The following is a 14,183-nucleotide window of genomic DNA, read 5'->3' as shown; positions in this document are numbered from 1 at the left end:
TCACAATATTATTTACAGTAGCCAAGGTATAGAAACAATTTAAGTTCCTATCATTGAATGAATGGATAAATAAGATATCATTTACATATACAATGGAACACTACTCATCCATAAAAAGGGTAAATTCTTGCCATCAGCAGCAACGTGAATAGACCTTGAGGGTATTATGCTAAGATGAAACAAGTCAGATAAACAAGTAAGATAAATATCATACAATTTCACTCATATGTGGAATATAAAAACAAGCAAACAATATATTAAGTAACCAAACTAAACAGAAATAAACACACAGATACAGAGCACAGAAGGGAAAGAGCAGTGGAGGTGATAGATTGAAACAGGCAAAGGGGACTAACTGTATGATAATGAATAGAAACTAACTTTTTGGTGGTTAGCATGCCGTAGTGTATATAGAAGTAGAATATAATGTACACATGAAACATTTTATACCTTAGTAAAAAATGACTCTTCAAAAAAACAGTTATAATTCACTTCTGAAGAACTCCGTAACCTAGTCAAAAACTTACAACAACCAGGAGGAAATGTAGTGAAAAAAGAAACTGCTAGAGATTTCCTTGGTTTTCCAGTGGTTAAGAACCTGCTGTGCAATGCAGAGGAAATGGGTTCAATCCCTGGTCAGGGAACTAAGATCCCACATGCCCTGGAGTACCTAAGTCTGCTCACTGCAACTTCTGAAGCCCAGGTGCCACAACTATAGTGTCCATGTGCCATAGTGAAAGATTCCACATGAAGCGATGAAAATTCTGCAAGCCAAAACTAAGATCCAACATGGCCACATAAATAAATAAATAAATTTTTAAAAGAAAGAAAAAATGAAAGAAGCTGCTGCTTTTTCTAGGAGAGTGTTGCAGTGTTTTAAATTTCCCATCAACCATCCATATGCCCCAGATTAACAGAGATAAATGATTGAGGATAAATAGGAAACTGAGAGAGCCTGCCTTGGAAGAGGTCAAACAGAATATAGCAGGAGTGAACATCGGCATTTTAGGAATCAGTGAACTAAAATGGACTGGAATGGGTGAACTTAATTCAGGTGACCATTATATCTACTACTGTGGGCAAAAATACCTTAGAAGAAATGGAGTAGCCCACATAGCTTCCCCATCTATTTGCAATGAAGAGATGGGACAAGAAGCCATGATCTTCGTTTTCTGAATGTTGAGTTTTAAGTCAATATTTTCACTCTCCTCTTTCACTTTCATCAAGAGGCTTTTTAGTTCCTCTTCGCTTTCTGCCATAAGGGTGGTATCATCTGCATATCTGAGGTTATTGATATTTCTCCCAGCAATCTTGATTCCAGCTTGTGTTTCATCCAGCCCGGCATTTCACATGATGTACTCTGCATATAAGTTAAATAAGCAGGATGACAATATACAGCCTTGACGTATTCCTTTTCCAATTTGGAACCAGTCTGTTATTCCATGTACATTTCTAACTGTTGCTTCTTGACCTGCATACAGATTTCTTAGAAGGCAGGTAAGATGGGCTGTTATTCCCTTGAAGAATTTTCCACAGTTTGTTGTGATCCACACAGTCAAAGGCACTGGCATACTCAATAAAGCAGAAATAGATATTTTTCTGGAACTCTCTTGCTTGTTTGATGATCCAGTGGATGTTGGCAATTCGATCTCTGGTTCCTCTGCCTTTTCTAAATCCAGCTTGAAAATCTAGAAGTTCATGGTTCACAAACTATTGAAGACTAGACTGGAGAATTTTGAGCATTACTTTGCTGGCATGTGAGATGAGTGCAATTATGCAATAGTTTGAACATTCTTTGGCCCTGCCTTTCTTTGGGATTGAAATGAACACTGACTTTTTCCAGTCCTATGGCCACTGCTGAGTTTTCCAAATTTGTTGCCATATTGAGTGCAACACCTTAACAGCATCATCTTTGAGGATTGAAATAGCTCAACTGGAATTCTAACACCTCCACTAGCTTTGTTTGTAGTGATGCTTCCTAAGGCCCACTTGACTTTGCATTCCAGGATGTCTGGCTCTAAGTGAGTGATCACACCATCATGGTTATCTGGGTCATGAAGATCTTTTTTGTGTAGTTATTCTGTGTATTCTTGCCACTGTTTCTTAATATCGTCTGCTTCTGTTAGGTCTATACCATTTCTATCCTTTCTTGTGCCCATCTTTGCATGAAATGTACCCTTGGTATCTCTAATTTTCTTCAAGAGAGCTCTAATCTTTCCTGTTCTATTATTTTCCTCTGTTTCTTTGCACTGATCACTGAGGAAGGCTCTCTTGTCTCTCCTTGCTATTCATGGAACTCTGCATTCAGATGGGTATATCTCTCCTTTTCTCCTCTGCCTTTCACTTTTCTTCTTTTCTCAGCTATTTGCAAGACCTCTTCAGACAACCATTTTGCCTTTTTGCATTTCTTTTTCTTGGGGATGGTCTTCATCACTGCCTGCTATACAATGCCACAAACCTCCGTCCATAGTTCTTCAGGCACTCTATCAGATCTAATCCCTTGAGTCTATTTGTCACTTTTACTGTATAATCATAAGGGATTTGATTTAGTTCATACCTGAATGGTCTAATGGTTTTCCCTACTTTCTTTAAGTCTGAATTTGGCAATAAGGAGTTCATGATCTGAGCCACAGTCAGCTCCTGGTCTTGTTTTTATTGACTGTATAGAGCTTCTCCATCTTTGGCTGCAAAGAATATAATCAATCTGATTTCGGTATTGACCATCTGGTGATGTCCATGTGTAGAGTCTTTTCCTGTGTTGTTGGAAGAGGGTGTTTGCTAGGACTAGTGCATTTTCTTGGCAAAACTCTATTAGTCTTTGCCCTGCTTCATTCCACATTCCAAGGTCAAATTTGTCTGTTACTCCAGGTGTTTCTTGACTTCCTACTTTTGCATTCCAGTCCTCTATAATGAAGAGGACATCTTTTTTGGATGTTAGTTCTAAAAGGTCTTGTAGGTCTTCATAAAACCGTTCAACTTCAGCTTCTTCACCGTTATTGGTCAGGGCATAGACTTGGATAACTGTGATATTGAATGGTTTGCCTTGGAGACGAACAGAGATCATTCTGTCGTTTCTGAGATTGCATCCAAGTACTGCATTTTGGACTCTTTTGTTGACCATCATGGCTACTCCATTTCTTCTGAGGGATTCCTGCTTGCAGTAGTAAATATAATGGTCATCTGAGTTAAATTCACCCATTCCAGTCCATTCTAGTTCGCTGATTCCTAGAATGTTGACGTTCACCCTTGCCATCTCTTGTTTGACCACTTCCAATTTGCCTTGATTCATGGACCTGGCATTCCAGGTTCCTATGCAATATTGCTCTTTACAGCATCGGATCTTGCTTCTATCACCAGTCACATCCACAACTGGGTATTGTTTTTGCTTTGGCTCCATCCCTTCATTCTTTCTGGTGCTTAGTGTGCCTGCTCGCAGCCACCTGCACTTAGCGTGCCAGGCTGCCATGGCGCAGGAACGGCCGAGAGGAGCTACCCTACGTCCGAGGTCAGGGGCGGTGACCCTGAGCAGCCACCCAGAGCCCGAGGCCAGGCCTGGCGGCCGGGAGGAGCAACCCAAGGAGTGGTGGCTGCACAGGCACAGGAGGGCCTAGACGAGCTATCCCACGTTGAAGGTCAGGAACGGCGGCGGTAAGGAGATACCCCTCATCCAAGGTAAGGAACAGCAGCTGTGCTTTGCTGGAGCAGCCGTGAAGAGATACCCCCCACGTCCAAGGTAAGAGAAACCCAAGTAAGATGGTAGGTGTTGCAAGAGGGCATCAGAGGGCAGACACACTGAAACCATACTCACAGAAAACTAGTCAATCTAATCACACTAGGACCACAGCCTGTCTAACTCAATGAAACCAAGCCATGCCTGTGGGGCAACCCAAGATGGGTGGGTCATGGTGGAGAGGTCTGACAGAACGTGGTCCACTGGAGAAGGGAATGGCAAGCCACTTCAGTATTCTTGCCTTGAGAACCCCATGAACAGTATGAACAGTATAATACCGAAATCAGATTGTTTATATTCTTTGCAGCCAAAGATGGAGAAGCTCTATACAGTCAGCAAAAACAAGACCTGCATCTGACTGTGGCTCAGATCATGAATTCCTTATTGCCAAATTCAGACTTTAACTGAAGGAAGTAGGGAAAGCTACTAGACCACTCAGGTGTGACCAAATTAAATCCCTTTTGATTATACAGTGGATGTGACAACTAGATTCAAAGGATTAGATCTGATAGAGTGCCTGAAGAACTATGGACATTGTATAGGAGGCAGGGATCAAGATCATCTCCAAGAAAAAGAAATGCAAAAAGGCAAGATGGTTGTCTGAGGAGGTCTTACAAACAGCTGAGTAAAGAAGGGAAGTGAAAGGCTCCAAGGAGAAAAGGAAAGATATACCCATCTGAATGCAGAGTTCCAAAGAATAGCAAGGAGAGACAAAGAAAGCCTTCCTCAGTGATCAGTGCAAAGAAACAGAGGGAAATAATAGAATGGAAAAGACTAGAGCTCTCTTCAAGAAAATCAGAGATACCAAGGAAATATTTCATGTAAAGATGGGCACAAGAAAGGACCAAAATGGTATGGACCTAACAGAAGCAGAAAGTATTAAGACGAGGTGATAAGAATACACAGAAGAACTACACAAAAAAAGATCTTCATGACCCAGATAACCACGATGGTGTGGTCACTCATCTAGAGCAATATACCTGGAGTAGGAAAACAAGTGAGCCTTAGGAAGCATCACTACAAACAAAGTTAGTGGAGGTGATGGAATTCCAGGCGAGCGCTTTCAAATCATAAAAGATGATGCTGTGAAAGTGCTGCACTCAATATGCCAGCAAACTTGAAAAACTCACCAGTGGCTACAGGACTGGAAATGGTCGATTTCCATTCAAATCCCAAAGAAAGGCAATGCCAAAGAACATTTAAACTACTGCACAATTGCATTCATCTCACATGCTAGCAAAGTAATTGAAAACTATTTTGAAAACCACTGATCTGGAAATTAATCAACACAATTTTAAAGACTTCTATAGATCAAAGACAAATATTACAAGGGACAATATAAAATGCCTTAATGACAGAAAATTGAAATTACATATCAAAATTTGTGGGGTACAGTGAATGCAGCGATTAGAAAGAAATTTAAACCATCAACTGCTTATTTAGGGGGGAAAAGATCTCAAATCAATAATAGATGATTTTTACTTCCTGAAAAAAGAAAAAAAGAGCAAATTAAAGTCACAGCAAATAGAAGGTGAAAAGTAAAAAAGATAAGACTTGCAAACAATGAAATTAAAAAAAAGAACAATAAGAGAAAATAAATAAACACAAGCATTGGTTATTTTAAAAAATCAATAAAGCTTATAGACCTGTAGATAAACTAGAGAAAAAAGAAGCAACATAAGACAAAAACTACCAATATTTTCTTCAGAAATGAGACATCACTACATATCACATATTTAAAAGAGAGTATAATGAATAGTAGAATGCCAATATTTTGATAACTTAGATGAAACAGAAAAATTCCTTGAAAGGCACTAACTACCAAAAGTCACTCAATAAGGAGTAAATAAACTGAATACTCCCATGTCTATATGAAATTTAACCTGGAGTTTAAGAATCTTTCCACAAGGAAAACAAACAAAAACTAGTAGTGAGGATGGCAGCCTGCAATCCTGGTACAGGTTTCTAGAGTCAGAGGGAGCAACACAAACCTTATTCTCAAAACATTGTGGTTTTGGGTCTTGACCTCTCTTGTGGCTCCATTAAGGACCTACACAAAGGTTTCCCTTTGTTTCATCCTACTCAGAGCATTCTCAGGGCTGGGGCCACTTCCTGGGCAGCTTTTGCTGAAAGCATTTAAAGGTAAAGGTGTTAGATACAGCAGCTTTGAGAAAGAGACAACACTTAGGACAAGAAATAGACTGAGAGCCAAGAAAAGAAAGAGACTAGGAAAGGAGATACATGCAAGAATAGGGACTGTAAAGGCCCCCATGTACACCAGAGAATCAAGAAGGCCATGAACACACACAGGGTAAGACACATGCTCAGAAAAAGCCCAAGAAGATCCAAAGCTTTTACATTTAGCCTGCCTGCAAATTCTGTCCAGGCAAAACTTAAAGGCTAAGGCAAGGTTATAAACTGCTTGACAACGCATTGAAGGAGTGCCCCAATACAGAACCAATCTGCAAAGACTGGAAGAAGCCTTTCTCCCTTTTCTCTTTTGTTGTTTCCAAGCGCTTAAGGTAATTCTGTCAAAACACAACCAATGACTAGGTAAGAGAACACAGATTTCAGTGGCCATACATGACAAAGAATACACACTTTAGAAAAAGTTTTATAAAAGTCACAACAACAACCCATGACAAAGAACAACAACAAACCCTGAAGAGGGGGTAGAATTGTATTTCTATAATCGCCACATTATAAAATTCAGAAGGTCTCATTAAAAAAAATTAGGCATGAAAGAAACAAGTCAGTGTGGCTCATTTAAGGAAACAAAAAAATTAATAAAAAAACTGTCCAGAAACAGTCAAGGCATTGTTCTTACTAGACAAAGACTTTAAATCAACATCTTAATATGCTAAATTGAAGTTGATAAAAAGAAACCAGAAGAAAGATTTCTCACCAAATAGAGACTATCAATAAAAAGGTAGGAACCTAAAAGAGAAACTCTGTTAGTCAGTTTGGGCTGCTATACAAAGTATCATAGACAGAGTGGCTTATAAACAAAAAAAAATTATTTCTCAATGTTCTGGAGGTTAGAAGTCTGAAATCAGGGTGCCAGAATGATCAGGTTCTGGTTAGAAATCTCTTCCAGGTTGCAGACTGCCAACTTCTCACTCTATCCTCAACATGGCAGAAAGAGAGTGAGTAAGCTGTCTGGCCTCTTCTAAAAAGGGCACTAATCCCATTCACAGGGCTCCACTCCCATGACATAATTACCTACCAGAGAGGCCCCTCTTCTAAATACCATCACATTGAGTATTCCATTAAAACATATTAATTTTGGAAGAATATAAATATTCAATTCATAGCAGAAATAGAAATTAAAATTCTGGAACTAAAAATAGTAATGAAAAATTCATTAGAAGTTTCAACAGCAGGGTTGAACTGGCAGAAGAGAGAAATAGTGACTTTGAATAGGTCGTTTGAAATTATCCAGTCTTAGGATCAGCCCTGGGTGTTCTTTGGAAGAAATGATGCTAAAGCTGAAACTCCAGTACTTTGGCCACCTCATGAGAAGAGTTGACTCATTGGAAAAGACTCTGATGCTGGGAGGGATTGGGGGCAGGAAGAGAAGGGGACAACAGAGGATGAGATGGCTGGATGGCATCACTGACTCGATGGACGTGAGTCTGAGTGAACTCCGGGAGATGGTGATGGACAGGGAGGCCTGGCATGCTGTGATTCATGTAGTTGCAAGAGTCGGACACGACTGAGCGACTCAACTGAACTGAACTGAGGAACAGAAAGAGAAAGTATCGGAAAAAAGTACAGAAACCTAAGGGACCTGTGTGGGCATCAAGTGTACACAAAATAGGAGCCCCAGAGTGAGAGAAAAGTGCAAAAAGAATATTTGAAAAATATTCTTAATGGCTATAATGGCTGAATATAACAGCTGAAAGCCTTCTAAACGTAACAAAAGATGTGAATCTACACATGCAAGAAGCTCAGAGACTGCAAGTGAGATAAACTTATAGAGATCAATACAGAAACATATTAGAGTCAAACTGCTGAAAGCCAAAAATAAAGGGAGAATCTTGCAAACAGCAAGAGAGAAGCAACTTATTATGTACAAGTAATCCATACGTTTACCACTCCATTTCCATTAAAAACCATGAAGCCATGAGGCAGTGGATGAGATACTAAAAGTGCTGAAAGGAAAACACACACACACACACACACACACACACACACACACACACACACAAGAATTCTCTGTTTAGCAATACTATTCTCCAAAAGTGAAAAAGAAACTTCCAGGAGCTAGGAAATCATCATTCCTTCTTAACAAGTAGAAAGCTGAACAAACAAAAGGCCAACAACTCTTATTTGATCCACTGGACTAGTGAATTCACAAAGCAAACTGTCACCCAAAAAACTGGAGCAACAGAGAAGCAGATACAGACAATTAAAGCATCCTAGAGTGGAAACTCTCAAATAGAAGCTTTCAAGGGAACCACTGTCAGGTTAGAACCTAAACTATAACTGACAAATTGCTGGAGGTTTGGTGTGAACAAGCCTGAGAGATAAAAAATCAGAGAGTAACCACATTTTTGTTAAGTTTTACCTCCAAGAGCTTAACTTGGTTCTCACAGTGAATGTTGGAGAAAAGTCCCCTCTAGCTCTAGCAGGTGGAAAGAAACCATTTTCAAATATGGTACAGCCTTCTACTGGTTCTTAACAAGGCCTACCCTCAAGAGAAACTATTTTACCCTAGCCTAGACTAATGGAAATGGCAACCCACTCCAGTGTTCTTGCCTGGAGAATCCCAGGGACGGGGGAGCCTGATGGGCTGCTGTCTATGGGGTTGCACAGAGTCAGACATGACTGAAATGACTTAGCAGCAGCAGCAGCAGACTAATGGGGTTTAGTTTTAGCCTAACTGACCTGAGGAAGGGAAATACCTGATTCCAATCCATTGCAGCCCTCCATGTGGGAGAAGGGAAATACCCAGTTGTAGATCACTCCAGCCATCCTGTCTCACCTAATACAGCAGGAAGTAGGAAGGGAGACAGAGGTTCACAGTTCACAGTACACACACAGGTTCACAAAAAGACTAAGACCTAACCACAGGACTATAGAAGGCTTCCCCTCCTCCCTACCTTACCACCACACCGCTAAAGGCCTCTTTACCAGAGATCCTTTTATCCAATACATCATGTCTGGCTTTCAACAACAAGAACAAAAAGTTAGAAGACATAAGACAGAAAACACAGTTTGAAGAGATAAAGTAAGCATCAGAACCAAACTCAGATATGGTGGGGATGTTGGAATTACCAGATTGGGAATTTAAAACAATTATTATTAATACATTAAGGTGTCCAATGGATAAAGCAGATAGCACGCATGAACATATGGGCAATGTAAGAATCAAAAATAAATCTTAGAGATCAAAAACACTGTAACAATAGAAGAATAACTTTGATGGACTCATTAGTGGGATGGACATAGCTGAATAAAAATCTCTGACCTTGAGGATATGTCAGTATAACCTCCAAAGTGAAAAAACAAAGAAAAAAAAAAGACTTGGAAAAAATAAAACAGAAAACAGAACAGAATATTCCTGAACTGAAGAACAACTAAAAAAGATACATGTGGAAAAAAGAATAAAGAGAAAAACAAAGAGAATTATTTGAGACAATCATTGTTGAGAATTTCCCCAAGTTAATGGCAGATACCAAACCACATATCCAGGAAGCTCAGAGAACGCTAAGCAGGGTACATGCCAAAGCAAACAAACAAACAAAACACAAAAACCCTACACATAGGCATATCACATTCAAACTGAAGGAGATCACAGATAAAGACAAAATCTTCAAAGAAGTCAGAAGAAAAAATGCCTTATATACAGAGGAGAAAAGATTTAAATTATTATACAACTGCACCAAAGAAATCACTGAAACAAGAAAAGAGGAGAGTTAAATATTAAAAGTATTAAAAGAAAAAAAAATCAACCAAGAATTTTGTGAAATTATCCTTCAAAAGTGAAGGAGAAATAAAAACTTTCTCAGACAAACCAAAATTGAGGGAATTTAAGAGTTCCTTGGTGGTCCAGTGGTTAAGAATTTGCCTGCCAATGCAGGGGACAAAAGTTTGACCCCTGGTCTATGATTTAAGACCCTACATGTTGTGAGGCAACTAAGCCCATGTGCCACCACCCCTGAAGACTTTGTGTGCCTAGGGCCGGTGCTCCACAAGAGGAAAAGTCACCGTAATAAGAAGCCAGCACACTGCAACAAAGAGTAGCCCCTGCTCTCTGCAATTAGAGAAAGCCCACATGTAGCAACTAAGACCCAGCACAGGCAAAAATAAATAAATATTTTTTTAAAAAAATTTAATACTTAATACTCGAAATTGAGAGAATTTGTCATCAGTACCATTGTCTTGTAAGAAATGTCAAAAAGAAATTCTCCAGCGATAAGGAAAATGATTATCTGTCAGAAAATCGTACCTACATAAGGAAAGGAAGAGGACTGGAGAAGGAATAAATGAAAGTAAAATACAAACTTACTTTCTATCTTAAGTGATCTAACACAATTTGTTTAAAATAAAAATAGCAACAGTGTATATGAATACATATGTCCATATATGTAATACATAACATATAATACATATCTTTATGCATGTTTATGTATATGTGTTATGAATGCTAACATTGATACAAGGGATGAGAGGAAGGAATCAGGATTATTTAGTTTTTAGAAAGTACTTGTACTATGTATGAAGAAGTATCCTATAGGAAAGTGAACTTGGATTACTTGTAAATGTGTATTGCAAACTCTGAAGAGAAAACACTAGAAAAGTTTGTTTTATTTTTTAAAAAGGAACCACCTATATGCTAAAAAAGAGGAGAAAATAGAATCACATAAAATGCTCAATTAAAATAAAAAATGGTAGAAAAAGAATGGAAAACAAAAAATAGGGGCAAAGAATAAGGGCAACAAATAGAAAATAGGAACAAATATTGTAGATATTAATCTAAGTATATAAAAAGTCACTTTAAATATTAATGGTCTAAAAGATAGAAATTGTCAAAGTGGACCAAAAAGCAAGATCTAACTATATGCTGTCTACAAGAAACCTGCTTTAAATCTAAAGACATACAGATTTACTAGGGTATGGCAAATTAAAATGAGATACCATTCCACACCTATTAGAATAGCCAAACCTCAAAATACTACCAACATCCAATACTGAAAATGGTGCGGAGCAATAGAAATTCTCGTTCACCACTGGTGGGAACACAAAATGGAACAGCCACTTTGGAAGATAGTTTGACATTTTCTTACAAAACTAAACATGCCCGTAACAAATAATCTAGAGAACATGATCCTTGGTATCACCCACAATGAATGGAAAATTTACACCAAAACCTACACAAGAATGTTAACAGCAGCTTTATTCATAATGGCTGAAACCTGGAAGCAATCAAAATGTACTTTAGTAGGTGAATGAATAAACAAACTGTGGTATATAGGGACAATGGGATATTACTCAGTGATAAAGAGAAATGAGCTATTAAGCTTTGAAAAGACATGGAGGAAACAAATTCACATTACTAAGTGAAAAAAAAAAAAAACAGTCCCTAAAGGCTACATACTGTATGATTCCAAAAATATGCCATTTTGGAAAACGCACAGAATATTTTTTTAGGGCAGTGAAACTACTATGCATGATACTATATGGTGGATACATGTCACTGTATATTTGTACAAACCCACTGAATGTAGGTCAGGAAGCAACAGTTAGAACTGGGCATGGAACAACAGACTGGTTCCAAATAGGAAAAGGAGTACGTCAAGGCTGTATACTGTCACCCTGCTTATTGAACTTCTATGCAGAGTACATCATGAGAAACGCTGGACTGGAAGAAGCACAAGCTGGAGTCAAGATTGCTGGGAGAAATATCAATAACCTCCAATATGCAGATGACACCACCCTTATGGCAGAAAGCAAAGAGGAACTAAAAGCCTCTTAATGAAAGTGAAAGAGGAGAGTGAAAAAGTTGGCTTAAAGCTCAACATTCAGAAAATGAAGATCATGGCATCTGGTCCCATCACTTCATGAGAAATAAATGGGGAAACAATGGAAACAGTGTCAGACTTTATATTTTTGGGCTCCAAAATCACTGCAGATGGTGATTGCAGCCATGAAATTAAAAGATGCTTACTACTTGGAAGAAAAATTATGACCAACCTAGATAACATATTGAAAAGCAGAGACATTACTTTGCCAACAAAGGTCCGTCTAGTCAAGGCTATGGTTTTTCCAGTGGTCATGTATGGATGTGAGAATTGGACTGTGAAGAAGGCTGAGCGCTGAAGAATTGATGCTTTTGAACTGTGGTGTTGGAGAAGACTCTTGAGAGTCCCTTGGACTGCAAGGAGATCCAACCAATCCATTCTAGAGGAGATCAGCCCTGGGTATTCTTTGGAAGGACTGATGCTAAAGCTGAAACTCCAGTACTGTGGCCACCTCATGCGAACAGTTGACTCACTGGAAAAGACTCTGATGCTGGGAGGGATTGGGGGCAGGAGGAGAGGGGGGATGACAGAGGTTGGGATGGCTGGATGGCATCACTGACTCGATGGACGTGAGTTTGAGTGAACTCCGGGAGTTGGTGATGGACAGGGAGGCCTGGCGTGCTGCGATTCATGGGGTCACAAAGAGTCGGACACGACTGAGCGACTGAACTGAACTGAACTGAATGTACAACACCAAGAGTGATCTCTAAGGTGAACTACAGGTTTTGGGTGATGATGTGTCAATGTATTTTCACTGATTGTGAACAAATGTACCACTCTGGTGTGGGATGTTGATAACAGGGTAGCTGTGTGTGCCTACATGGGGATAGCGCAGTATGAAAATTTTCTGTACCTTCCAGTCAATTTTTCCGTCAATCTAAAACAGCTGTAAAAAAATAAAATTTATTTTTAGAAACATGAAGGCAAAATTAAGACATACTCAGATTAAAAAAACTGAGGGGAATTTGTCAACGGTACACCTGTTCTACAAAAGTGGTGAAAGGACTTCTCCAAGTTATAATGGAAGAACACTAGACAGCATAAAAAGAAATAAAGAGTAATGATAAAGGTAGCCACACAGGTAAATGTAAAATGTAGTAGCATCACATATTTGGTTTGTCCTCTTCCTTTTCCATACAATGAATGCATAAAACAATGATTACAATGCTATGTTAATGGGCACTCAATATATAAAGATGTAATTGTAACATTGCCAACATAGAGGAAAGGGATGGAGCAGTAAAGGAGCATAATTTGTATATGTTATTGAAACTAAGTTGGAATTAATTCAAACCTGATTGTTACAAAATTAAGATGTTAAATATAATCTCCTGGGTAACCACTAAGGAAAACACTAAAAATTATATAGAAAAAGAAATAAGGAAATCAAACAACAAAATACAAAATAATTCAATAAAATACAGAAATTACAGTAATGGAATGATTACGGAACAAAAAATTACAAGACTTAGAGAAAACAAATAAGAACATGGCAGAACTTCCTTATCAGTAGTTACTTTAAAATGTGAATGCATTAAACTCTCCAGTTAAAAAGAAGAGATTGGCAAATTGATTTTTTAAAAGTATATAACTGAACAAGAAGTTATAAAAATCATAGACATACACAGACATAAAAACAGAACTCACAAATTGACAGAATTGAAGGAAGAAATACAGAGTTCAACAACAATATTTGGAGATTTAATACCCATGTTCAATAATGGATAGAACAAATAGAAGACAAATAAGGAAACAGAGGACTTAAAAACACTACACACTAACTACACCTGACAGACACACGGAGAACATTACAGTCAACAGTGACAGAATATTCATTCTTCTTAAGTATACATGGAACATTCTCCAGGTAGAGCATAAGTTAAGTCACAAACCAAAGTCTCAACAAATTTATAAAGACTGAAATCATCCAAAGTATCTCTTCTGACCACAGTGGAATGAAACTAGAAATCAATAACAGAAAGAACAGTGGAAAATTCACATATACATATAAATTAAACTACATTTAAACAACTAACTGGTCAAAGATTAATCACGTGTGAAATGAGAAAAATATTTTGAGATGAAAGAAAATGAAAACACAAAACACCCAAACCTATAGGATACAGTGAAAGCAGTGCTCACTGGGGAAATTTACACCTGTAAACACTTATTGTAAAGAAGAAATCAAGTTGGTGAGGACCAAATAAAGTTGAAGAGCTATGTTAGCTATATTCAACTCTAGGCTTATGCCCTGGAGAAATGTTTGAATATTTTCTTTTGCAGACATGTACAAGAATGCTCAAAGGAGCAATATTAGAAATCACAAGGATTTAGAAATAATTAAAATGTCCATTGGCAAAAGACTAGATGATAAATTTTAGTATATGCATACACTAGGGAATTCTACAACTCTGTAAATGAATTAT

The sequence above is a fragment of the Ovis aries genome, chromosome 2, assembly GCF_016772045.2.
Source record: "Ovis aries strain OAR_USU_Benz2616 breed Rambouillet chromosome 2, ARS-UI_Ramb_v3.0, whole genome shotgun sequence".
Taxonomy (NCBI): domain Eukaryota; kingdom Metazoa; phylum Chordata; class Mammalia; order Artiodactyla; family Bovidae; genus Ovis; species Ovis aries.
This window is presented reverse-complemented; position numbering follows the sequence as displayed.